The sequence below is a fragment of the Hetaerina americana genome, unplaced genomic scaffold, assembly GCF_022747635.1.
Source record: "Hetaerina americana unplaced genomic scaffold, ioHetAmer1.1.p SCAF_10, whole genome shotgun sequence".
In the NCBI taxonomy this organism is placed as follows: Eukaryota; Metazoa; Arthropoda; class Insecta; order Odonata; family Calopterygidae; genus Hetaerina; species Hetaerina americana.
This window is the reverse complement of record NW_027286070.1, coordinates 21,086,683-21,112,864: the sequence shown is the minus strand read 5'-3', so window position 1 is coordinate 21,112,864 and position 26,182 is coordinate 21,086,683. Positions and strand designations below refer to the sequence as shown.

The following is a 26,182-nucleotide window of genomic DNA, read 5'->3' as shown; positions in this document are numbered from 1 at the left end:
GCCTACACAAGAGGACAAGAAAATAGGTCAACAAAGGGCAGGTACACATGTAATTCAGAAACTTATTACCGGTTAGTATTCTACGCATTCCGGACGGACAATTCACAAAAGCAATAGAATTTATATACATTCGCCTGCACCCCACCTAGGACAAGGATACACGGTGACGGGCGTTAGGACACCAGTCTTGGATAGTGTTTTGCGAGAATTTAAATTTTTTATACCCCTATTTTCGATAGCGTGTACCTATTATTTATTTAGGTGTTCCCCCTTTTAATGTTGTAGCGAATAGTATGCGGGAAAAACGATTACTTGAATCTATCAGTTCTACAGTCTAACTCTCTAATTTTGTAGTAATCATCGGCTTTGCCGATGTAATTAGGGGACCTAATTATATCTCCGATGTCGAATGTAAAACCACACGCTTTATATCCTTGTGATAAGTTTAATCTAGCCCTGAATCCAAGATTATCCAAAGATTTCCACCCCATATTTTGTATTAAATGAGTGACGCTTTGCAGTCATAAATCATATGATAATTAATAGATATTTTGATATAAACGTCCCTGAGATCCTTCCTTGCAGATAGAAGAATGATCTGACATATTGACCGTTGCCTTGACTATAATATACTACTAAATGTCTCGATAATTTTTGAAATACACGTACAGGCCTTCCGAAAATGTAATCTTAGCATTAAGAGCATCAATAACCTCTCATTTAAGAATATTCATTCTCACGCTGCGTCCATTCGAAACACAGGCTTGAAATTTGACTTTTATACTCCAAATGTTTTGCTCATGCACCCTCAGTCAAGTTAGACAAGCACTCGCACATTTGTAAAATCAAGATTTAGGATTTTTTGGCATAGACAATTCCCTCCCAATGTCTTCCAAAACGATCGGTTCGTTATCACTCGACATCTAAGCGACCAGGTTTTCCTACACGGTCAAGAAGAAGTGGACTGCCTAAATCCCTTTATGAAAGAATCGTCCTCCTATCCTCTCTATTGAAAAAAATAACTCAAAAGGAAATGTTTTAAGTGAGGCTCGGAGAACTCTCATCACGGTCTGTCCTGAAGTGAAATTCAAAGCAAGCCTCCTTTGAGTCAAGCATGTTTTATTTTACTCATTTTTTTTTCATCTCCCCGGAGGAAAGTTTTGCCCTGGTCCAGTTGCGTGAACTTCGAGGGAGAGTTTCTCGATGAATAAGCAATGAAGCCAGATAAGCGTTCGGTTGGTATTAATGTCGAGGGAAGGATAATGGGGCATTTGAGATGGAAATCTCATCCTGATGTCAGGTGGAATCGTTTGTGGACATCTTGGGAGCACGGGGTGCATCATCATCGGGGATCAATGCGAAAGAGTGGATCCGTGGGGATAACATTCTCACGACATGCGAAAAAATCAAATCATCTCCGAGGGATTTTTCAGCCGGATGTTTCGGAAGTGAAGGGAGCAGGATACTTTTAAAATGAAAAAAGGGAATGCCGGTGTTGGCTGCGTGAGTCATTTTTGGGTCTTTCTCTTCTGTTTTTCCATTTATATACCAGTGTACTAAAAAAAACAATCAAGCCCAAAGATGCATCACGGATAATGAAATTGAACGTATTTACAATGGTTATTATATTGCACCTTCGCGGCTTTAATTCAAAATCTCCTATGCCGGAATAAGGCTTTTAAGCTAATCTTGAGTCTATTTTATCATAATTTTTCGACGCTCAGGAAATGAGGAACTCGCGTTCCCTCCTCAAAATAAGTGTTATTTCACTGGGGTGTATCGCCTTTACCTTTAATTAACCTTGGATGATATAGCTGTGCTTTTAGAGTTTCTTAAATTTATTGTTTCCTAAAATAATTTTATCCCAAACTGCTTACGCTCGTTGAAATCACTGCTAATAAACAAGTGCAGATTTTGTAACCAATGTGTACCCTGAAACTCGTGTATCCATGGATGGCTTCACAGTAAAACTACAACTGAATTGTTTATATCACGGGGAATCCTTTATGATTGCAGTTATTTATCATGGTAATTGTTGATGACGGCGTAAAATGTAGGGGATATATTCTTGGCGTTTTTAAGAACAACCTCATGAGAAAAAACTTGAAAAACTTTCCAGCGCGTGCCAAAGCTAAATAATTTGGAGTGAAAACTAAATCACTAAGAGAGTAAAGGCAAAAAAATCCGAAGACAAATGCCCGAAATGAATTATCTAAGTTTGCTTGAAAATCTAAAGCCACACAGCTTTCATATTATGAAACTTCCCCTCAAAGGTTTTGTTTCCTTTTTTTGCAAATCAAATGAATACCACATTTGTTCCGAAAGAAAACGATTCACAATTATTTTATACTGAAGACTTTATCAACGTTAGATTCGATTCCGAGTTCCAATATAAATGTTCAAAAAACAAGCCAACTCAGCCAGCGTGCATCATAAATTCGCTCTTCCATTCGTAGGAACAAAGAATACCCCTGAAAAAAAAGGACCGCGATGGAGAAATTATTCGATGTAACCCCAGGAAGATAAAGGAATTACAAAAGTGGCCCTCGGTAAATCAAGTCGGGCGAGAGGCAGTCGCACTGCCGGCTGAAATTCCGTACTAACCACCTGGAAAGTTGGGAGGGACTGGCAAGAATATTTTCCACCCTCGCACTGCGGCCACGGTCCCTGCCCTCTGCGTCCCCACGGTCAGTCAACCCTCTGCTCTCTCACGGTCATCTGCTGGGTGTTTCGCAACGTCAGTGCGAAGTGCAAATTTTCGCTGGAACATTTCCGTAAAAATCATTTTAAATCACTCGCGTCGAAAGGCCCGAGTCTCGAATAACGATCCCTCCCTTGAATCTCAATTTTCCGTCAGATTTGAGGAAACGAATGAAACATTATTCTCGCATGGTGGAATTCACTGCGAGAGAAAGACTATCTTCGCCGTGGAGTGTACGCAATTGCTTTGGAAACCTTTTGGAAAGGTTGTCGGTTCATTTATTTGAAAGAGTTCCCACGAACACGCGTAGTGAACTCTTAAATTTTTGATTGCGTTCCCGTTTGAAAGATATTACAAATTTCTAATTTTCAATCATATTTAAAATCTAATTTTGCAGGATAGCACGTTATTCAAATCGAAATAAGAGGCAATATTGCAGAATATCCTGAAGGATACTTCTTTAATTCGCTCAATCTATATATTTTAATAAATTTACTGAATGAGACTCAGGGCACATATTCGCGATAAAAAATCCATTCACAGAGATACAATATCCCAATTTTTTCGAAGATGTCGGCTCATATATTTTACACGAACTACTAAATAAGCTACTTTCCTGGGAACGGAAATAACATGGAAAGAGAGACGAATGGAAAATCCTCATCTCTCGCGACGGTTTAAGGGCCTCACATCTTACAATTAGGTTTTCCAAATTAAAAAGCTGTCTTACTAGAAAAGTGTTTTCAAACGAGAAAAAAGAAAAGATTTAATTCAAACCATCGCTGAGAAACTTCATTTCCCAAAGTATCTCGTGAAATTGTTTAGGAGGAATGGAAATTTCGTATCCCTGTCACTACGGTCAAACCAGGGTAATTATGCATCTTATTTCTTACGATGGTATGTTTATTTATGATGCGACATACCGCTGTCGACTGAAAGGAGATTTTATTCATGAAAACGGGCTAAAATATCCGCGGCGATCCTCGAATACTTATAATTTGGGAAGGGGAAAGGTTATGAGATATCCCCATCCTGTGCTTCCGGTTATGTCAAACACTTCAAGTTCACCGTACTTGTACCGGAATTACATTTGGTATAACTGTTTACTATTTAAAATTACCTCGTAATGCATTTTTAATTTTACGGCCATTTCCCTCTGCTTAAAATGGACTTGAATCTTCGGCTGACCCTTGAACCACCAAATTCAAACGTAGAGAATTGAAACAATATTCGAAGAAGTCTAATAAGTTGGCGAAACGAATGTCCCATTGGGACATTCACGGAGAATTCGGAAACATAAGACGAACAAGAAACTTTGCATGAATAAAGCTTATTTAAGATTCTAGCGTTTTAAGTTTATGATCACACAGCTTCATCGGGGATCCCAATCGACGTTGGAAAGGACTTTTTTTTTAAATAAAAGTTTCACATTCGAAGGGAATCAAGTTCTTACTCACCTCTTTTTTGCGACAGGTGTCGAGCGGTTGGGAAGTAAGGGACGACAGTCGTGGTGGGAGCGCTTAAGGACCCGAAGACGACTTTCAGTCTCCGCCTTTCAGCTGAGAACACTCGAGCACCTCGAAGCACGCCAAGTCCGTCCTCTGGGAGACCAAAGGAGTTGGCGGTATTTTGGGCTTATCGGCTCTCAGGGTCGTAGGGGTTCGAGGAGGCTCACGTCGGCTCAAACAGGCGTTGAAGTGGACGCAGATGGGAGAGGGGCATGGGGGAAAGGGGATCCTATTTTTTTTTCGTTCGAATTTAGTAATCCGCGAAATATAATTTCACACTCCTTCTCTCGCCTAGCACTAAAGGACAGCACACTGAAAATCCCAATTGGGATTGGTTTGGGGGGAGGAGGAGTTGAGGGGTTTGGTGAACTAGTCTCCCTCCACCAAGTTTGATCGATCTCCGTCAAACGCGTGATTCACGCACGGCAGCGTCACGCCCCTTGTTATGAGAACCTGGTCCGGCTGTCGACCCCCCCAGACCAGAAACAATAACAACGCACCAAAAAAACACGCTGGATGGTCTCAAAACGCCTCTAAACCTCTGGAGACCCGCCGCTGTTTACTGCACTCTGCGTGCGGAAAATAATAACACAAGGACAATAATAACACGAACACAATAACAAAGCCAACTTTCCTCTCCCTCCCGAAAACTTCTCAAATCGGTCACTGCCAACAAATTGAAGGCTTGCGAATTCTTCGTATATCGATGCGATCAATGATCTGGACGCGTATCGATGTTTAGGCTAACACTTCAATGGCCACGGCGAGGTCTCTTCTCTCCCGTCCCGAAACAAACTGAAGTGTCCGCCTGGACGCTGCTGTGTCGGTGGTAGTTTCCCCTCCCGCGCCCATCCTCCCTCCCCCTCCGACTCGCTTCCCCTACTTCGCCGCCGTCGAACGACCTGTAATGCAGCCCGAGGCAACGCGCATGCGCGCGGCAAGAGGCTCTTCGATGCTTGTGACAAGGGCTCCGAGCCTTTGGGAACGAAAAGGGCGCCTCTTCCCCTGTCTCCATAAAACAACATTGTTTCCTGAAGTTGATTTCTCTTGAGGCATAAGGCTTACCGCCGAAATCGAACAGGCATTACTCTAGCGTAGGGCAGACACCACCAAATGAAGTCCAGAGCAATCGCTATTATCAATAAGGTACCTTGCTAGCTGCATTAAGTTTATCTTATGCAACAAAAAGACTTTAAAATTTTAAAATGCGCAGCATATTTAATTCACCATTGCTGTTAGCCTAATGATGTTCGAGTATGCCGAAGCGATTGAATACACACGATTCGGATCCTGTTGAAGGGACAAAATGGTATTAAATTATTTCAATAATTTACTTTAAGTTTGCTAAGAGGCTGCGGTGGGAAATTACAAAAGCTGTAGTGCAATTGAAAGAGAATATGAGTGCAGTGCCCGCGTAGCTGGTCCAATTAGTGCGTTCTATTATGACCACCGTTGACATTATATCTTCTACCATCACAGACTTAATAGCTGAAATTCCATATTCGGTCCGTTGGGCACTCAGTACTTGGCGATAAAATGGTGAAAATTTCATCCTATTACGGCGGCTGTGGATTTCATTAAGCTCAATGACAATAAGGTCGGAGCACACTTCTGAAGTAACCATAGCAGAAAATAATTACCCATGAACTCAAAGAAAAATTTAATTTTTGCGACGCAGGAGAAATTTGCTTTGAGAATTACCATTTTAGTACTTATGTAGTGGTTTTAACCTGAGCAAGTGTCTCTGGAGAAAAAAGCGAGTCTAACTAAATGGGACAGGGTTGCAATTAAAATCTCTGCCCAATTACGGCTAAGGATGAATTCATTGACTTTTAACGGACAATTCATAGAGATGTATCTAATGTTTACTAATAATTACTGCCAAAGGTTTTCATATTTATTGGAGTTGTAAATTTCTTAGAAGTATGATAGAGAAATTAAATTTCGTTGGTTCATATTTTAGTCTCGTAAATCCATGGGCAACCCGCGCTTGACCCTTTAAGCTAGTTTAATCCTCAGAATTTCCTACAAATGATGGTGGATATCAGTTTAAAAATTTTAGCTGTAAAATAAAAGTCAGTTGAATTATAATCCTCCAGTGATGTGTCTGTGCGGGCGATACTACAAACTTCCTGCCGCCGCACCTCCCGTATTCTCGACATTCGCACAGCACAGCCTTCATTCCAAAAATTAACCCTTTTGGAAATATTTCCATTTATGAAATGGTTTTTGAAGTTTTTTTCAAAACTTTCGACCAAAATTGTGCATTCACACACTCAAAATACGTGAAATGTTGGCAAGCTTATACGTACATATACACACATTGATCGGGTAAAAACGCAACTCTTACGAATAGTTATGCATAATTCGTCTCTTTTTCTTCAAACGCTTCCGTGTTGGTGCAGAAAAATACAATTAAAGACAGGTGGAAAGCATTGTAATAGGTTTCGAGTAAGAAGCAGTCATATGTACCGAGAGAAAGAGATCTGTAACTAGGACACTGCTATGTTCAAGTTGAAAGACTGGTGCAAACATGGGTACTTATGAACTTGTCATATAATATAGCTAATGATTTGGGATAGAAAAAGGATATTTATGAAGGTTTTCAAGTATGATGCCAATTTTTTGTCTAGAAAACTTTTAGTGAAACTAGAACGATGCTGTCTTTTCAGATTTAATTTGGTTTGCAACTTAAATTTTTCATCTCGCATTGAGTATTGGACTAATTAGATACGTGTGGAGTCAGGATGGGCAGTGCTAGGGAAAGAACTTTGACTGCGGTAAATACTATAACCTTTGCTTTTCAACGCATATTTGGAGTAAATGGTGAAAGAGATGTGGAAAAAAAACTAGAGATAAGAATGAAAGTCAGTGACAAATCAATAAAATCAGTTAAATTTGCGGATGATCAAGATAGTCTGCCAGTCCGCCAATGGGTTGTCTGCCAGTCCGCCAACTGCTGATCGCATTAAAAAGTGTGATAACCATTGAATGAGAATCAACGTGATGAAAAAACCAAGTTTATGAGGTTTTCGTAAAAGAGGAAGGCTACAGACTGTATCTTAAGCGCCAAAATAGGAGGGCAATAACTGTAGCAAGTAGAACAGTTGGCCTATCTCGGAAGTGTTTTGACATTAATTGGTCAAAGTGGTAGGGACATAGGAAGAACCTCATTGTGTAAAGAAGATTTCACTTGGAAGAAGTAGCGGATGGCAAGGACATTGAGTAAAGAGTAGCTTAGTGCAAACATATTTATGGATCGTGGTTTTTAACGGCTCGTAAATTTGGTCGTTGGAGCAAGATGATAGGGGTAGATTTGAAGATTTTGGGATGTGAGTGTGTAGCAGGATGGAAAAGGTAAAATGGATAGAAAGGTAACATAAAGAAGATGACCCAGGCATGGCGGGGGAGGAACGATGGAAAAATCGAAATGAGGCTGAAAAGGTTGATGCAAAGTATTTTGATCGGCAATAGAATGCTAAAGACTGTGACAGAGGGGAGCACATACTGCATTCTATGGCCCGAGACTCCATTGGTCAAGGTCTAGACCTTTATAAGATGTAGATGAAGATTCATTTCATCCAGGGTCAGCTGTTTGGATGACATCTGGGCTGATGTTATTTTTAAGTTGACGTGGATTTTTACCCTTTAATCATTACCTTACTGAACAATTGGAGTTAATCTGAACTATATACTCCGACGCTTGAGATGTTGAACGTTGGGCAGGCATGGTAGGAAGAGGACAAGGTTAAACATGTTGGACGAAATGAGGGGATGTAGGAATTATGCTGAATTGAATAGAGTTTAATGAGGTTTTGGGTATCATGGCGTTTCTTTTCGAAGGAAGCTACGACATTTTTCGATGTACATTCTGTGTCCATCCAAAACATAACTTAAAAAAGTAGATTACCATTACGACTGAGTTCAAAGTTCGCAAATTAACTTAAGTGCCTGGGCTCGAAATATATGCCCTTTTCATCACTCCGATCTTCGGCATTTGGCAATGGCATGTTGAACACTCGCACATGAAGCCTGCAAAGGCATATTATCGTGTTCTCTGGTGGAATTCAAAATTTACTTTAAGTTCCATTTCAATGAGTAGGGTAAAGAGAAATGGGTTGTAATGCTGAATTCAGTCGTTTTTTTTAGACAGCTGGAATGCATAGCAATTAGCATAAGCATAGATTTTTTTCGGCGTAACTGATAAATTAATAATGGAGTCATTAGGCTTAAATTTAAAGAAAATAATTTTAAAATGCTCATCTCAGATGTATATTAGATTAGAAAAAAAGAGTGCTCAGGGTGGAAATTTTGAAAATAACCAGCTAAGTGGCTGGTTCCACGATCAAACCCGCATGGTGTTATTCTAATGAAAATAACGTACTGAACACGCTGCGTAGATAAATATCCATCCCGTGCTTACAAAACGCCTTTGACTCATAATTTTAAAATCCCTGCTATTTGCTTTTGCAGTCGAGGAGTGAGTTTTCATCATAGCGTCGATAGAAATATTAAGAGTCTATAAGGTTTGTCTATCTAGTTTATGAGAATGCATGGACATTAGAATAAAATATGACTGGATTCGGAAGCTTTCTCTTCATAACTCCACCAAATACTCGCAAATGTACCGTTAAAACGTATGCCGCGAGATTAGTCGCGTCCGTTCGGGTAATATATACTTCCTCCACAGCGACAGTGACGAGTCGCAGACCCCACTGTCTTCTTCACGGAATTGGAGTTGAAAGAAAGAGGAAGGGGCGGGGGAGTGGTGGCGAAAAAGTGAATCACGAATACCGTCCGCTGGTATAAAACTTTATTACCCTCTATGGTCTCTCTCCTTCACCCGTCGGTCGCGATGCGCATTTGTTATTCCGTCGCGGACGTTTTCCTGCGAAGCCGGTGCGTCATTCACCTGCGTTTTTGTTCCTCGCCGTGGCTTGTTTGCTTGTGCTCATGCATACGTCTGGCTTGTGTATTTGACGCGTTGAGTGGGAAAGGAGGGGAGGAGAGGGAAGGGGAGGAGGGTGAAATGAGGGGGATGAGTAGGAGGGAGGAGTTGGAGGAAGTCGGACGGCACCCTTTCTCTGCCCGCCCGTCGTGTGACCCACTTGCCCTCTGCGTATGCTGACGGGGAACGGTGCCGTCATCGACGGTTCCCTTTGGCTCTTGCCTCTTCCGTGGGCTGCCGGATTTGTCGTCATCACGGACCTCACACATTCCCCCTCCTTCCATCTGGGACGGATCGAGGAAGGCGCTGGTCACTCGGCGACGCCCACGACCCCTGAACCAAAATGGAATCTTTCCAGTCGTGAGCACCTAGTTCACGTGCCGGAGAAATGCATTTCTTTCATCGACTCGATGATGCATAACTGTAGTAGAGTTTAAATATTCCCGCTTATTTGAGGCAAAATCCTTCTATCTGCTTATTTATTGCTTCAATGTTTTCACTTGACCCTTTCAAATCTTGAGTTCGCTCGGAGTAAACTTAGTAAATTCATTCTAGCTCCAAAGTAAGCCTTCCAAAATTCCTTTATTCCTTCAAATGTATTGCAAAGTGCGTGGTAATCCAATGGGTTGAGCGCTGTCATACTGACCGGAGGGCCTGGGTCCGATTCCGGGTTATGCCCCTGGGAACCTTATCCTCACCCAAGCTGTGTAATTTTCCGGGAACCAAACAGATTTACATGGAGATTTACAGGCGACCGACTTTGAAACGAAAGTAACACCCTTGTGTGTGAATTTTACACGTCGCGTAGGGCTTAGAACAAGGCGACATACCTATCAATTCGACCTTTCGGTTGATCAGTGTGGTGAGTCGGTATATTTTTTGTAGATTCCTGTATATCATGACTTGGAGACTTCTCTAGTGCGTCATCCCGAAGGAGAGCTCATTGAATGTGTCTATTTACGGCAAAATTATTGAAAAGATAAGAACTCATTATATCATAGTTTGTGTAGGAAAGTTATCGTTATGCTGTTCCAGATGATATAACTTTATATGGGACCAGTTTCGATACAGGTATCATCATCCAGCCAGTCGCATATACGAAATTGTATCGTGTGGAACAGCATAGTATTTTCTGTCCTACCTACCTGTATAATGAAGGAGTTACACATAGTACCGCTGTCCTCATTACATATATTATAGTTTGTGCGCAATTCATCCATATCTGTAGCCATCATTTTACTCCATAGGTCGCCAGGATGGTGTGTGGCAGGTGGTGTTAGGTCTTCATCGATTAATTTAATCCATTATTGAGGGTCTTAGATATTATTGCATTTTTAAATTAATTTTTTCCAAATTCTTGTGCGTGATTATCAGTACTATTGTATCAATAATCGTGCATGGAAAGGATTCCATGCCTCTATCGGTGCAGTAGTCATTTTCTCTTATCAACTCTTTGTGTTCCTACCAATCAATGATTCCACCCATGTGAGGGTTAAACTCATAAGAATTATATTTATCTACCGGTCTACTTGTGGAATGCAATCTTCGTGTTTCACGTGTCTCTCGACCCAACACTTATTTTGCATTGACTATGCTGCGCTTTCTGTTCGTTCATCATGACTTTTCACGATGTGATCAGCTCTACCTATGTCTTGTTTGCCGCAGAAATTATGTCTCTCTGTGCAGGGTTTCCAAGTGCTCGACACGTCGCAACAGCTCAAAATTACACGCTTATCTCTCCTTTATCGTAGGAGTAACAAATGTCAGTAGGTATCTACAACGGTACGGTTAAGTGTTCATATTTAATTTAGTCTTGTTCGCGTACTGGTCTAGGGGAAAGCGAGCACACGTTTCAATTTGTCAGTTTGGGGTCATTCCTCTTGTTTTGTCCGAATGATCTAATCTACAATGCGGTCTGCCTATCCTCGCCTTACCCGGAATAATGCATGGAGACCCAAAACGCCATGCATCCGCTTTGGCAACTAAAACTCTAGAATGCGATGTATTATTGAAAATATTAAATCTATCTATTGGTAAAAATAACTCTTTTAATGACCAATTACGACTGGGTTTGGGTTGAGTTTGAATTTTTGAAAAAAATATGATACTCTCTCCTCCTTGAGTCAACTAGATTAAGTAAAAAAATTCTTTCCATATGTTATAAAGCATTTACCTTTTCCCATGTTCTTACTCATGCTTAAATACTGCCAGGACAAACTGTTGGGCTTCTGCGGTTCTTAGAATGCTGAATGAGAGAGAACAATTGCAATAAAATTTCATTAGTGACAATCGTTAGATATTGCTTTATAACGTAAATCGGCTTTTTCCTAAAATCTTATCCGTAGAAAGAGGAATTAATTTACTTAATCTTTTAGCGACAGGGTACCATAGTATTCTTTGTTGCATATTTTCAATGCCTAAAAATTAAAGGAAAGATTCTCTAGTGCGCTCATGCAAGTACACTATTGCTAAATATCGATATTTCGAGTTTATCATTATTTTTTCATCCCATAACATAGTGATTCAAACTTTGCAATCTACTCGTATTTGAGTGAGAACGAAGTTCAAATCAAAGATTGTGAAGGAGTTTATCCATTAGAAATACCTCTTAATGCTTATTCTAAAAAAATGACGATTTCCTCTATTATCATTCTTGACGTCGCGAGAGAAAATCCATTTCTGCAGAAGGAAATGTACAATAGCGAGCAATCATCATGCGCGTAGGGTGAACACGTACAATTTTCAAATTCACGACCCCCAAGCGTCGCTTCAAGGTTATAGCGCTTCGAGTTTACCGAGTAGTTAGAAGTTCCTTGGCCTAAAAAGGTTTGAAATTCTATGCATTAGCAAACGTATTATTGGAAGTAGCAACATTTATTTCTATTACCTAACTAAGTGGATTATCGCAAAATATGAAGCCCTTATAGCAATGAAAACTTTCGTTCACGATCAACTCTCGAGTATATGCAAGTTTTCAATGCATGCGGTGAGACCGATGCCATAAAAATTATGCGAGGAACACGATTGGTATTGTGGAGGTGTGATAAAGATTACGAATCTCTCTCGACCTTGAAATGCCATTCAAATTTACATTATAAAGTCGAATGTGCTGACGCGGGAATTTTATTTTTCACTTGGCAATGGTGCCTGAATAAACTTGCAAACTAGAATAAAATATCGAGCCATAAAATTTAACTTAGAAGCGGAGCTCCCAACTTCAGAGTGAGTTATACAGCTAGATAGGTGCTAGGTACTTATCTCCCCTATTGAAAAAGAATTCCGTGCAGCCAAGAGATAATGAGTTGGTAATTTCTAATTTGTGCCGTGGTCGGTAAAATCCATTTCTATATAAGATTGATCTGTTCTTATTGAAAACTTAAATTTGGATTTTTCAATTATTTTTGGAATTACTCATTTAAAAGGTACTCCTTTATTCAAACGGTTTTGCATTAATTGCTACAAATGTTCAAGCGACATTTAGCATTGTAATATCATCGTCACTCTTTTTGTTGGCTGCATTACGTTTGTGTCTGAGATGCGATCAATTGCTTTACGATTAGGTAACTGCATGTAGGACCGCAATCTAACTTAATTGAGTCAGAGTCTAAAAAAATCCTTACCAACGCAATCCGTCGATTAATTTCCCCCTTCCGCTGATTTCCTGAAGGCGCGAACTCTTTTCGTCGCTCCTAATAGTGACGTCTTCTCGTTTGTGTCTAGCCTCACGTTTCGGCGAAAACTTGAAAGGAGGCGTGCGCAATCATGCGCTCCTCTCACGTACGGGGGGTCGACTTTATAAAAAGAGCTCCCTCAGTTCGTAACTAAATGCAGCCGCTAGGAAAAAGAAGAGGTAGTCGCCGCTAAAAACCATGTCCGCCGCTTTCATTTGCGCGGTATGGAAGGGGGTGCATGCGGGGGAGGAGATGTGTAGATGTGGAGGGAGCGGAAGCCTGCTGTGGCGGCGGAGGGTAAGGAGAGAAGCGGCCAACTGATAAAGTTTCCTCGCGATCCGTGGAACGTGCCGTCAGACCAAGGGTGTAGAAGTTTCTCTGCGGCCCGCTCACCGGGCGTTGGTATGCAACGGAGAATTCCGTGGTTGACCCTGCCGCAAGAATGAAGGAGTGGAGGGGGCCCTGGAGGTGTTTCGCGGGGGAAGAGAGGGCGGTGAGCGGAGGACGGGGTCAAGGAGAGGGAGGGCGAGGGCATTTTAATGGCGGGGAGTCGCGGGGAGGGTTCTTCCAACGACGCCGCCGGCTAAGGCCGTCGCATCTCGCTCGAGCGTCTCTGGGTTCGAGGCTCTCTCGGCCGTTGCCTTTCCTCCCCCGACTCCTTTTCGTTTTTATTTCCTCACTTCCCTCGCCTCGCTCTCGTGATTCCGTCCCTCTCTTCCCACCACTCTCGCGGCTGGTCGGTTTTATCGGGCGAATTCATCGTATGATTTTGATCGAAAAACTTTGGACAAAGTTTTGCACATGCGTTTCGTACGTGAAGTATATCTCCAGGAACTGATGAGAAAATTCGAACTGGTCCAATATAATCAGCCTTTCGGTTGAAAATGTTCAGAGGATTTTTTTCTTAGGTACGTTTCCTTGTAGCTTTCATTAATTGCTGAATTTTTGGAATGCCATCAATTTCGCAATCGCTGTCCGCTCTAATAATTCAACATTGAATTTTGCCGGATAAGACTTTTATTTCTGTTCTACTTTGGCTCCTGTCAGGATAATTACGGATAAAAAGTTTCTACAAATTATATTTTATTTTCTATCATTCAGTGATTTAGGAAATAAAGGTATGGTTCACTATTGCTGAAACAAAGACCATGGCGTTAGGCATGGCGTATAAATTTTAAGAATTTAAAAATGGAAAATTTGAAACATTTTAGATAAAATTTGAAATTACTTAAAAACAATGAATATTTACGCCGTGAAAATGATAATCATTTAATATTCGAGGAATTCTTATCTCCAATGGAAAATTACTCTGGGACGTTTGAACAACAAAAATATGAGGTAGAGATTAAACGACTGTGATATCACGTTGTAATCAAACTTCTGTTTTCTTTCGCTTTGTTTACTCATTGCTGTAAAAAAGCAGTTTCCAGTAATTTCAATATTTTGCCCTCTGAAATGATTGATATAACTGATGCTTTCTTTAAATTAATTTTCTCTCGCTTGTTTCATTTCAACTTGACGCCTACTCCACTCACTTTATAGGCCCGTCTCACTTCAGTTTCCTATTTAACTTTATATCAACCCTTTCCCCTGAGAGTTGAGCTTAGCTCATTTAACTAAACTAAGGGATAGAAACATTAAATATTTCTGTGTGAAGAATACGTGGAAGAATAGGTTGTATAAGTTTGCAGCCCCTTTCAATTATTGTAAATGTTTTAGCTGTTTAGTCTAAAGACTGGGCCTGTAATTAGGAAATTTGCGACAAAAAAAGTAGATTAATAAGTGTCGTCAAAATTACACTTATAAAACGGTGCGAGCCAATCAAATTATAATTTTACAAATGATGTCGCAGATTATGAAATTTTTCAATAGTCGGTTCGATCAAAATTTAAAAAAATGTGGTTTGATAAAGAATTTCAATTTAAGGTTAAGTTATCGAATGGCCATATTTTGAAATCTGAGTCTTTTTGGAAAAAATCAGTAAAGCTGGGCGTTGTATGTATCGATTGTACTTTACATGAGGACCCACCTAAAATTGACCCCATTCTTCTAATGATTGATATAATGTAGATTGTGTGTGCAAACTTTGATGGAGCGTGATTTTGTACGACGCGGAAACATGGTTGTTGAAGGCAGACGAGAGTCGGGAGACTTTTTAAATGGGGGTGTAGAGAAGAATGAATCATGTAAAATGGGCAGAAAGGAGAAGAAGCGAAGATGTACTAGATATCGTGGGGGAGATCACAGAGAGAAATACAAACGAAGAAGGAAAGATGTCGAGCATTTAATTGTGGATGGAATGTTGAAGACTGTGATAAAGGGGGAAAGTGTGGTTGGAAAAATATAAAAGGCACGTTGGACGGATTGATGGTAGAAAGAAAGTGGAATTGGAGATGACTTTAATGTCATTTTTGGGAATAAAGGTGTCTTTTAAACGAGGCTAATAAATGTGGCTATCTTCTGTCTTTGTCCATACAATACCTTTCTTATACGAAAGAATATAAATTAAAAGTAATACATATTTATGTTGAATAATGAAACCTTGGTGGAAATTTGGAATAGGAACAACACAAATTACATAATTGAGACACTATTAAAACATAAACATAAAAAAAACATTCAAACAGCTATTTTACGCGTCGACGCACAGGCAACGAGGGCAACGTTTTAATGGTCTCTATTGCGTATGTTGTATGTATGTTGTCAGTGCTCAACGTTTCCTCAAAGAGAATATATAACATTTTGAAGTTTAAAAAAATCTATATATATACATATACACATGTATATAATGTATGTGATATGATACATAGATATATATTATGTATATTAATGATATAAGATGCATATTTTTTATGCACATATATCTTTCATATGTGTTCCTATCGCTTTTCCTTACGTTTAACAATGTATATGAATATTTATTTTCCATATAGCGGTTTTTCGTGTTAGAGTATACAAATATATATATACGTATATATGTATACGTGTATATATATATATATATATATATATATATATATATATATTATATATATATATATATATGTGTGTGTGTGTGTGTGTGTGTGTGTGTGTGTGTGGGTCGCGGTAGTCCAGGGGGCAGAGCGTTGGACTACTGACCGTAGGATCCCGGGTTCGATTCCCGGGCAAGGCACTCTGGGAACCTGCGTCTTCACCCAAGCTATGTGATTTTTTGGGCACCAGATTTTCCTGGGAAATCATAACCGACAGAGGAAAAGGAACTGGCCCCCCTGCCCTGATGTGTGAATTTCACACGCCGTCGGGCTTAGTACTGGGTGAACTCTGCCATCACCAACCAAACCGACCTTCTGGTTGATTACTGTTTATGGGGTATATATGTATATATATATGTGTGTGTATACATAATTATGTATGCATGTGTGTGTATATATATATATATATACACACACATAACATTGCAAATGAATATTGTTTATATTTGCAGGTTTTCTCCTTAATGTTACCCGTGTTAAAGCACTATTTCTGGTCGTACTCACCGTTTCGCTTCCCTGGTCTCTCTCCATGACATGGAAGCTCTTCATTCTTCCATCCGCACTTCATTCGCGCTCATTTCTAGCCTACCTTTGGAAAATCGACACCACAAAATGCCTCGTGAGGCACGCTCAAGGGAAAGCACTCGAGGGGTTGCTTATGTTCGCGATGGTTTCCGTCCGAAATGAAGCGGTGAGGTCCCCATCTTCCCCTCCAGCCTCAACTCGTCTGGCGTCATCGATTGTAACACCCCGCTCGCACACCTCTCCACCACGCGTGCCCATTGGTATCGCGCAGGTCGCTCGCTCGGATCGGGAGAGAAAGGTCCTTCGAAAGAGACAAGGGCTCGCAAAAAGTCTGGGAGAACAAAACGACGGAGATTAAAAAAATACGTGGAAGAAAGAAGGTCACGACCTCTCCTCTCCTGCTCATTCATTCTTTCATTATTTTTTTGCTCGATCCACACCTTATGCATGCATGCATCTACCTCCAGTGAAGAGAACGCTGGGCGGGGCGGGGAACGCAAACTTGCGAGCGTTCAAACGCACACAAAAACACGCGCACACACTGATGAGCGAACTCAGGTATAGACCGTGAGAGAGAAACCTATGGAGAAGTGTGGGAGAGTGCGGAGGGGGAAGTAGGTGGTGAAGGGACTGGGAATGGTGGAGGAGTTGGCGGTACGCAGATATTGTAAGCATGGGGGGGAAGGAGGGTGATGGAAGCGGGATGGGGGAGGAAGAAGTTGAAGGTCTCCGTGCGTAAGAGAATGCGGCGGGAAAGTCGCCGCCTTCTGCCTCCCTCCCGACCGCGGCGGCGGAGGAGTAAGTTCTCGCAAGACGTTCGGTTCTCATTCCCTTTCGTTCCGTTTTCTCCCGTCCTCCCTCTCTATTCTCAACGCCCCATGTCCCCCGCGCAGTCCTCCACGCATCCCACTTCTTCCATCCAGCCAACCTCTACCTCTCCTCCCCCCCCCCCCCGAGGCGTGATTACATCTGTGCCGGAATCGTTCTCCTTCACGACTTGGAGGCATTCTCCATAGGGACTTGGTCTCGGTATAAAAAATATGAAATCATCACAAGGGCATTGCCATTCGTCCAGCTACCTCAAAATGCATACGTGCACACAGTTCATTTTCAGGCACGCATTCAGCACGAAAATTCACGCAAACGTACGCGGATGTATTTTTCCGATTGTGCTCATCTCCTTACTGATAGTAGGGTGATCAAAAGGTTCACGTAAGGCTCTCTAACCAAATTGCTAGTCATTTAACGTGTATTTCGTATTCAGAGTTACAAAACTATATCCCAGGGACCAATATTTTTTACCGATTCAACAAAAAGAAGCTAAATATTGCGGCAGTTATCTATGCCAAAACTTGCCGCAAAGTCTTCAGGCATAACCTTGAGTAATAATTCCATTGTGTCATGAATCGAACTTTTTTATATCCCGACCGCGGTTTCCACGTTCTAGATGTCATTTTCAAGGTTAAAACCTTACGTATTTTGTATTTTTTAACCATTGAAATTGATACGTCCGTGGTCGATGTCAATAAAGTGTGTGAAATAAGATATTCTGCTTCATCCTATGTTAGACTTCTAATGCGCAATCTGATGATTGCAGCGTTATAAAGTTGCTCGTGAAAGAGTATGGATGTGTAGTCAATGTAACGACATGTCTGTCCTTTGTTCCTACTTTGTTCTAACAAGAATCGTTCAACGTTGAGGAGTCATAGTTTTGCTGCAGTTAATTATAGCTTTATTGAAAATTGAGGCCAAACTATTTTGCATTCCCTTTTAATATGAATAAAGAATGGTTTCGTAGATATTAAAACCTTTACTTATTACCGATTGGATTAATATTCGAGAGAAAACAGATGCCACCTGTCTATTTAGTGCAATTCTTTTATCAACACCAAAAACGAAGATTGGCAAGCGCAAAATTAACCTACGAGCCTCTTATATTATCTGAAAAATATCTTAGTCCTAAAAAAAACCATTAGAAGAATACAGTAATATACTTATTTGGAATTCGTCCTTTTACGAAAACAATTGGAGAGAAAAATCTTTTTGGATTGATTCGAAGAAACGACATAATTTAGAGTCAGACAATCGTGCTCATTCAGCCAAATTTCATATTTCCACCTAAAAAGTTGTCAGACTATAATTAATATTTCAGAAATTTAAAGTGCGTTCGGAATTGCAAAATATTTATATTATTTTGCGAAACCGTTTTCCATCCTAGTAGGAAAGTGGCTCTCACAATCACCCTCTGGTGTCCTTTGATTAGGCAATGACCATCTGGTTTTATTAACGTATTTCTTTCTAGGCTACTCGATGCTTAGTTGGACGAAACTTTGAATCTTAATAAAATGTTTAGCTCCTCCCTTAGAAATATCTTCCTGCCACGAACAGGGATTAAGTGGAAAAAAGGCATTCGAAATTAATTAAAAACTGACTCTTCAATAAATTCATAATCTTTGCGAACTTAAGTACCAGTAATGATTTATTGGATAATTTATGTGCGTTGATAGGCCACGCTTATTCACACGAGTGAACGATTAAGTTCCACGCAGTATCGGCAGTCATGGGATTCACGCATATTTGATCGAGCTGAGATCGGTTTTCATAGGGTGTAATGGAAACCCGGCCATAGTGACAGTAGGCATATTTGTTATCTATGTGATTTTTTTGCATGTTAGATCTCGTGGGGAATCATCGAACTCACTCATTTACTAGGTCACGCTCTTTCCGATACAGTCGCGACCTCAATCTCTGCACTTCCTTTAGCTCCGTAATGAATCCCACCCATTCATTCCATGTATCACTCCAACCTGCCTCCCAAAAAAAAAGAGTCATTTCACTGCCTAACTCTTGAGAAATCCACATTCGTTTAATTAAATGGGCGGCCTTATTCGGAATTTGATTCAAAATTTGGATAACGAATTGGGCCGCGTAAATTGATGGGACAATATACTCGAGTCATATAGCATATTCAATACTCCGATCCCCCTCACCGAAATCTCTTATTTCAGTCTTTTTTTCTAATCAAATCTCCTTTAAAAACTTAAAGAAAAAAGTTCACTCCAAAATTTTTAACTTTTGGTCCACTTTACGATGCTCTTTTCACCCGTGGGAATTCACGAAATGAGATTTTGGATATCCGTTTTCTTTCCGTACGTTAACGATGATCGTTTTAAATTCCATTCCTTTTCCACCTAGCTCGTCTTTTTTATGCATGAATTCTCTTCCCTCCTCACCTCCATCTCAGAGTATCTTCAATTTATTTGTAAAGGAATTTCAAGCAGGAAACTTACTATCTCCCACAATATAGTGGCGCAAATCAGTATTCGGAAATCCCAGTGGAGATTCCGATACAACTATAAGTTAAAATGTTTCTCATCGCGTTCAGTATTTATTTGGAGAAGTAGGCATTGTACCGCAACCAGAACACGGAACTGGGGTAAGGCCGATTTTTTAATCCATGCTTATTTCACTACTAGAGTCTGTGTTGAAATTAGGACGCATAAAACCTTTGTAGTTTAAAAAGAGGAATCGCATTCGAAAAGTCACTTCGATTCGATCTACTACATGCAGAAATAAGTAAGGAATACCCTCGTCAAAAAGTCAAACAACCGTAAAACCAAGGAAACATTATCTGTATTAGTAGTTGATTGCTGTAGTTAAAAAAAAACAAAGTCAGAAAATATCATCACCTTAGTCAAATACCGGCGCAGATATAACAATGGGGACAGAAAGCCGGTTATCCACTGATATCGCCGATGGTAGAATTTTCCAAAACTCCTTTTCCATTTACAGAAATGACAGAACAAATAGAATCGAGGGGGGTGTCTTCATTGCAGTTAAAAGTTCTTGCGTCAGCAGGGATGTGGTAATTCCGGGTAATGGTTTGGAAAGCGTTTGGTGTTCAATTAAAAGCCCTCAACCCAAAAGAATATACGAGGGTCATCCGGAAAGTAGTACCCGTTCGTGAAATAAAGACACAAAAGTAAATATTAACAAACATAAAAAATTTTATTTGAAAGAGGATACTTTAAACTACTTCTCAACATAATCTCCAAGCAAATTAAGGCATTTGTCATAACGTGTGACAAGTTTCTGTATTCCTGCTGCATAGTCCTTCGCCGCCAGCTCATTGAGATACGCGAGGGACCCATCTTGCACAAATTTTTGCATAATGCAGATGGTGTTTAACAATTTCATGAACAATTGTTCGAGAAACATTGGGAAAATGCTCACAGATGTCATCAATTGTGACGCGCCGATCGTTCCTCACGAATTCGTCAACTGAGCTCACCAGTTGGTCTGTAATGACAGACGGTCTCTCCGAACGCTCATCGTCGTGTGTGTTCCCCCTCCCCATGTTGAAGTTGCGACACCACCGCCGAACAGACGACTCGTCCATTACATTGTCTCCATACACCTCCTTTAATTGGCGATGAATATCACATGGGCGAACGTTTCTTGCATTGAGGAATTTAATCACTGCCCTCACTTCACAACTGGCGGCGTTCTCAATTTTTTTAAACATTGTAAACAATCACAGAAACAACACAGGAAATGCTAGCGTCACGCAACTTGGCTCAGAGAAGGCAGACAAGCCACTGAAGCTATCTGACCTCGTCCAGCGGCTACTCGCGTCGTCAGCACTTCATGCGGCACGAACGGGTACTACTTTCCGGATGACCCTCGTATGTATACGCGTTTAACAGACCGCCAGTCGACACAAACAATTCAATGCTAGAATTAAATCAGCAAATCAAAGGTTTCTTGTCCCAACGCAGTGATAGCGTTGTTGTAATCGGTGGAGATTTCAATGTCCCATCTATTTACTGGAGTACATATAGGGTTAAAACGGGTGGTAAAGACAAAGATATCTACGAATCACTATTGAATTCTTTTACGTTGAACTCATGTCATCAAATTGTCTCTTCGCTAACTAGGGGCGATAATATTCTTGATTTTTTAGCAACGAATATTCCCGAAAATGTCTTAACTATAGAAACTATAACAGGAATTTGTGACCACAGGGGAGTAAATGGTAAGTTTTCGCTGCATGGGTTCCGGAATAAGAAGCCTAACAGGAAAATTTACTCGCTTAAATTAGGGGACTACAATGGCCTAAAGTGTGTGCTACAGAATCAATGCGCAAGTTTTAAGAAAGAGAATAATCACCGTGATATTGAGGATACTTGGAATCACTTCCTGGAGATCACGCGCTCAGAAGTCAATAGGTTCATTCCCATTTACTTTATAAAAGAAAACACGGAACCTATATGGTACAAATCGGATGCTATAAAGACATTGTGACGCCAAAGTCATGCCAAAATGAAAAATATCAAGGATAATATCTCTAGCGACAAAAAGAATGAGATTACTTATGATTATAAGATATCCAGGGCGAATACCAAGGATGAATTCCGGGAAGCGTTATGTGAAATCAAAAGAAATGTTTGGCGGAAAATTTTAAAGGGAATCCGAAAGCATTTTGGTCATACGTCAGAGAAGTTTAGGTGAATAATTCAACTGGTAATTCACTCAAAAGTTATAAAGGCGAAAGAATAACCAACATTTTGGAAGAGGCTAACTTAATAAATTCCTTCTTTTAGAGCGTCTTCATCAATATATCACCGAATACCTCCGATAGCTTACCAAATCGTGCCGGTCAACCGATAACCAAAATTGAAATCTCATATAGTGGAATAGAACGTATGCAGAAAAATATTAAGCCTAATAAACCATCCGGGGCCGATGAAATACACGGTCTTAAATTTAAGGATCTAGTTTCAGAAATTGCGCCGCATCTAGAAATAATTTTTAAGAAGTCGCTGTTAGATAACAAGGTTCCCAGAGATTGAAAATCGGCTGGCGTAGCACCAATATTTAAAAATGGAGGCAAGGGGGAACCGAGCAATTACAGACCAATTTCTTTCACATCCATTTCATTAAAAACTTATCGGCATCTCGATAATCATAAGTTTTTAATGAAAAATCAGCACGGTTGCCGATGATGCGAGACAAAACTTGCGCTTTTTGTTAATGATATTCTTACTACGGGCGAGAGCAATGTTCCAGTGGACGCGATTTTTTCTAGATTTTAAGAGAGTCTTCGGCAAAGTACTTCATAGTTAACTACTGGCAAAGCTAGAAGCATATGGCATAAATAAAAATATCCGGGGTTGGATTGAAGACTTTTTGAATGGTCGGGTACAAAGAGTAGTGATAGATATAGTTAGCTTAAATTCAGTGGAAGTTACTTCAGGTGTTCCCCAGGGAAGTGTCATAGGACCTCTTGTATTCCTACTTTACGTTCACGACATTGACTCCGTAGTCACTAGTATGATATGCTTATTCGCCGATTATACAGTGGTTTACCGTGATATCCCTGATCCTGAGAACACAACAGCTTTATCAGATGACCTTAATGCTATACAACGCTGGTACGACACTGTGCAATTAGAATAAAACTTCAAAAAAGTGCGCAGTGATAAATTTTTGTAAAAAGAGTATTTACCTCCCGAACTTCTACTGTACTGGGAACACCGAAATGGAATCTGTAGACTCAATTAAATAACTAGGCGTTATCCTCACTTGCAATCTATCCTGGGTGAAATACATACGAGGAATATGTGGGAAAGCTAACAAAAAATTAGGATTTATCAATAGAGTCCTGGATAAATGTGATGAAAAGGTCAAACAGAAATGTTATCTGCCGCGGGTTAGGCCTCATTTAGAATATGCTGTAAGTATATGGGATCCTCTCAAAGTTGTAATAAATGCCAGATCGGATCACGTGCAGTGTAGAGCTAGATTTGTTAAAAACATTGTTATGCTAAACTTTGTAATCGTCAACTTCAATTGTAACAGGAACTTTACCACCAAAGAAATCACTAGCACTATAAGAACGGTTGACATATTCGATAAACCAAGCCTTTGTGTCTGTTTCCTTATGCATAATGAGAATTTTATGATCCCGCGCTGAAATTGCGTTTCAATTGCCAAAAGCCGTAATTAAACATTTCTCATCTGGTGAACATTCTCACATTAGAAACTTCTTGCAGATTCTTAGCTTAAATGCTCGAGCGTAGGTTAATTTACTTTCGTAAAATATAACATTATGTTATAATGCTTTAGTTTCAGATGAAAAAATGAATTGGAGTTTTAACTCAATCATTCAACTGAACACTAGCAGGTGGCGTTATGCCACAGCTTTTGGAGGATGGGAAGGAGTAGTTCAAGTAGCAAAGTAGTAACTGAAGTTTAGAAAAGTTATTCCATCGTACTTTCCTGTAATACATGCAAATCAACTTTTACCAACAGCATGTTGTATTTGATGTCACTGCTAACATATTTTTATCATCTATGTTTGGTGAACTTCTGTGAAAGTCTATTCTGAGCTAAATGGATAATAACTCCCTCCCTCAAAGGTGCCGTGCCAATCAATTTTGCTACTTCACGAAGAGCTCGATGGATGATGAAGTGAACTTAACATGGTAACTAAATGATATTTTTATGAACATATATTTTAGATAATACAGTTTTCATTGCAATAATTTCGAAATATCTTAGATTTGAGCATCGAAGGAACATTTTACCATAGAACTTTCATCATTGACATGAAAAAATAAGTTATAAATGGAAAAATCATGAAAACTGTATCAAAAATTGGTTGGAAATCGGACGTGTTACGTGTAAAGACATAAATATATCGTTGAAGGTTCTACATTTCAATGAAAAGCTGTGAATGTAGAGAAAAATGTGCTAATTGCATTCTTGAATTTCCCAGTTTTTGTGGATCTCGGAAGGAGACTGGGGTACTAGAGTGATATTTCGTCAGCATAAAGATGTTCACGTAGTTATTCTATGGAGGATGAAAGTTTTCCTTCCGCAGGATGAATCATTTCCCAGAAGAATAATAGATTTCTTTTGCACTTCTACCGAACAGCAAAGTACTGACCGATTTCACTTCATGAAGCGTGGATAAATATTTAAAAGGGTTCTCCCATGCAGTCTCTGCTTTCCAAGAAGAGAGAAATTGACGCAGCCATCAAAAATGTTGGCGTGCTTTTAATGCGTTCATGCATCGAGTCGGATCAGACGGACCTTAAAACTTGTTCTTCAGTCGGGCGACTAAGCTATGTGCGTTTCGGCAACCCAGTTCCTTTTATTCGCCCATTCGCATTTTTTTTTCATTCCGTCGTTCTCAACTCCGGTAACGGGAAGCTCTGGTAAGGGAGAAGACTATTCACGCATTCTTATCCCATTTCATTTTTATGAAAAAGGCCTCTACCCCGAAACTTTTATACGAAAAGATAAACAAGATAGAAGGACACGGTTACTTCCACCGCGAAATTCTAGCGTAATAAATGTTTGTTCGAATTCGTAAACCGAATAGAGTTCCGGTAATTTTTTTAGCAGTTTTTTTCCTCTCAGGCATAACAACCTAAGGCGCCATTTTCCCTAGAATATTTATGGCCGTCTTCCGAACGGAAAATAAGTAAAAAACCTCGCTGTAGCAGAATTCTGTGTACTACAACTTCTCCTTAGCAATAAATCACTGCCACTATGGAGGATAAAGTGAAAGTATATGATTGCTTTTACGCTTATCCAAATATTCAGGCATTAAATACAAAAAATAAGAGAAATCCAAGGTATACTCATTCGCCTTTTGCATTTTTTTATGCTGGTTTCTCTGATGTAACTTATGGCGGGTTGATAAATTTAACTGCAAAAATTGTAAAAATAAAAACCGCCATTAAGCTTCAATCAATAATTTATTACATTACTTTGGTTTCAAATATTAATAATATTAAATGTTGTTAATTTTAAATCATCATCAGTATTTCAATCCTAGGATTGGTTTACTGCAGCCCTCCATTCTACTCTCTTTGACGTCAATGCCCTCAATCCTTGGTACCTACCTTGTTTTACGTCCTTAATTTGTCCTATGTATACTACCTTGATCAAAAAGTTCCCGGAATAACCACCGTGTGGCGCTCCCATCGTTCCGATTTGAGTTCTGTTTTTTTTGTTAAATTGGTACATCTGTTGTTGATATTCCCTTTAAATCTTAGTGTCATAACTTGACATTTGCAAAAGTTACGTAGCCAAGAGTACATCTATCTCTGTGTGTGTTGGCGATTTTTTACAATTGCAGAAATGGATTTAAATTTGCAACAACGAACTTGTATTAAATTTTGCGTAAAAAACGGATTTAGTGGCGCACGGACGTTGGAAATGTTGGAAAAGTGTTTCGGCAACGATTCTCTAAAAAAAACGGTCGTTTACCAGTGGCACGAGCGGTTCAGAAGTGGTCGTGAGTCAATCGAAGATGATGAACGCAGTGGCAGACCATCGACATCGAAAGTCGGTGAAAAAATTGATAAAGTAAAAGAAATGTTGGTCAATAACCGCAAATTAACCATCAGAGAAATAGCGGAGGACTTGAACATTGCCTATGGATCCGCCCAAGACATTGTGGTTAATGATTTGGGTTTCCGTCGTGTAGCAGCAAAGTTGGTTCCAAAAGACCTCAATTTCATGCAAAAAAGAGACCGTGTTGACGTCGCAAAAGACATGATTTGCGAGGCTGAATCCGATCCCACATTCATCAAAAGGATCATTACTGGAGACGAGACGTGGGTTTATGAGTACGACACGCAATCCAGACATCAGGCAAGTGAATGGCGTTCACCAAATGAGCCGAGACCAAAAAAACCACGTCGTTTTCAGTCAAAAAAGAAGGCAATGCTGACGGTTTTCATGGATTACAACGGTGTAGTGCATCATGAATTTTTGCCAGAAGGCCAGACAGTAAATTG

At 40.1% G+C, this 26,182-nt stretch overlaps 1 protein-coding gene across 1 annotated transcript in view; it reads right to left on the bottom strand.

The window, feature by feature from the left end:
- MESR3 (misexpression suppressor of ras 3) overlaps positions 1-4,979 on the bottom strand; it is a 301,273-nt gene extending 296,294 nt beyond the window's left edge. Inside the window, exon 1 of the mRNA XM_071598439.1 lies at positions 4,159-4,979. The gene's annotated coding sequence lies outside the window, so the exon portion shown is untranslated. The remainder of the gene's footprint in view (positions 1-4,158) is intronic.
- Between the last annotated feature and the right edge of the window lie 21,203 nt (positions 4,980-26,182).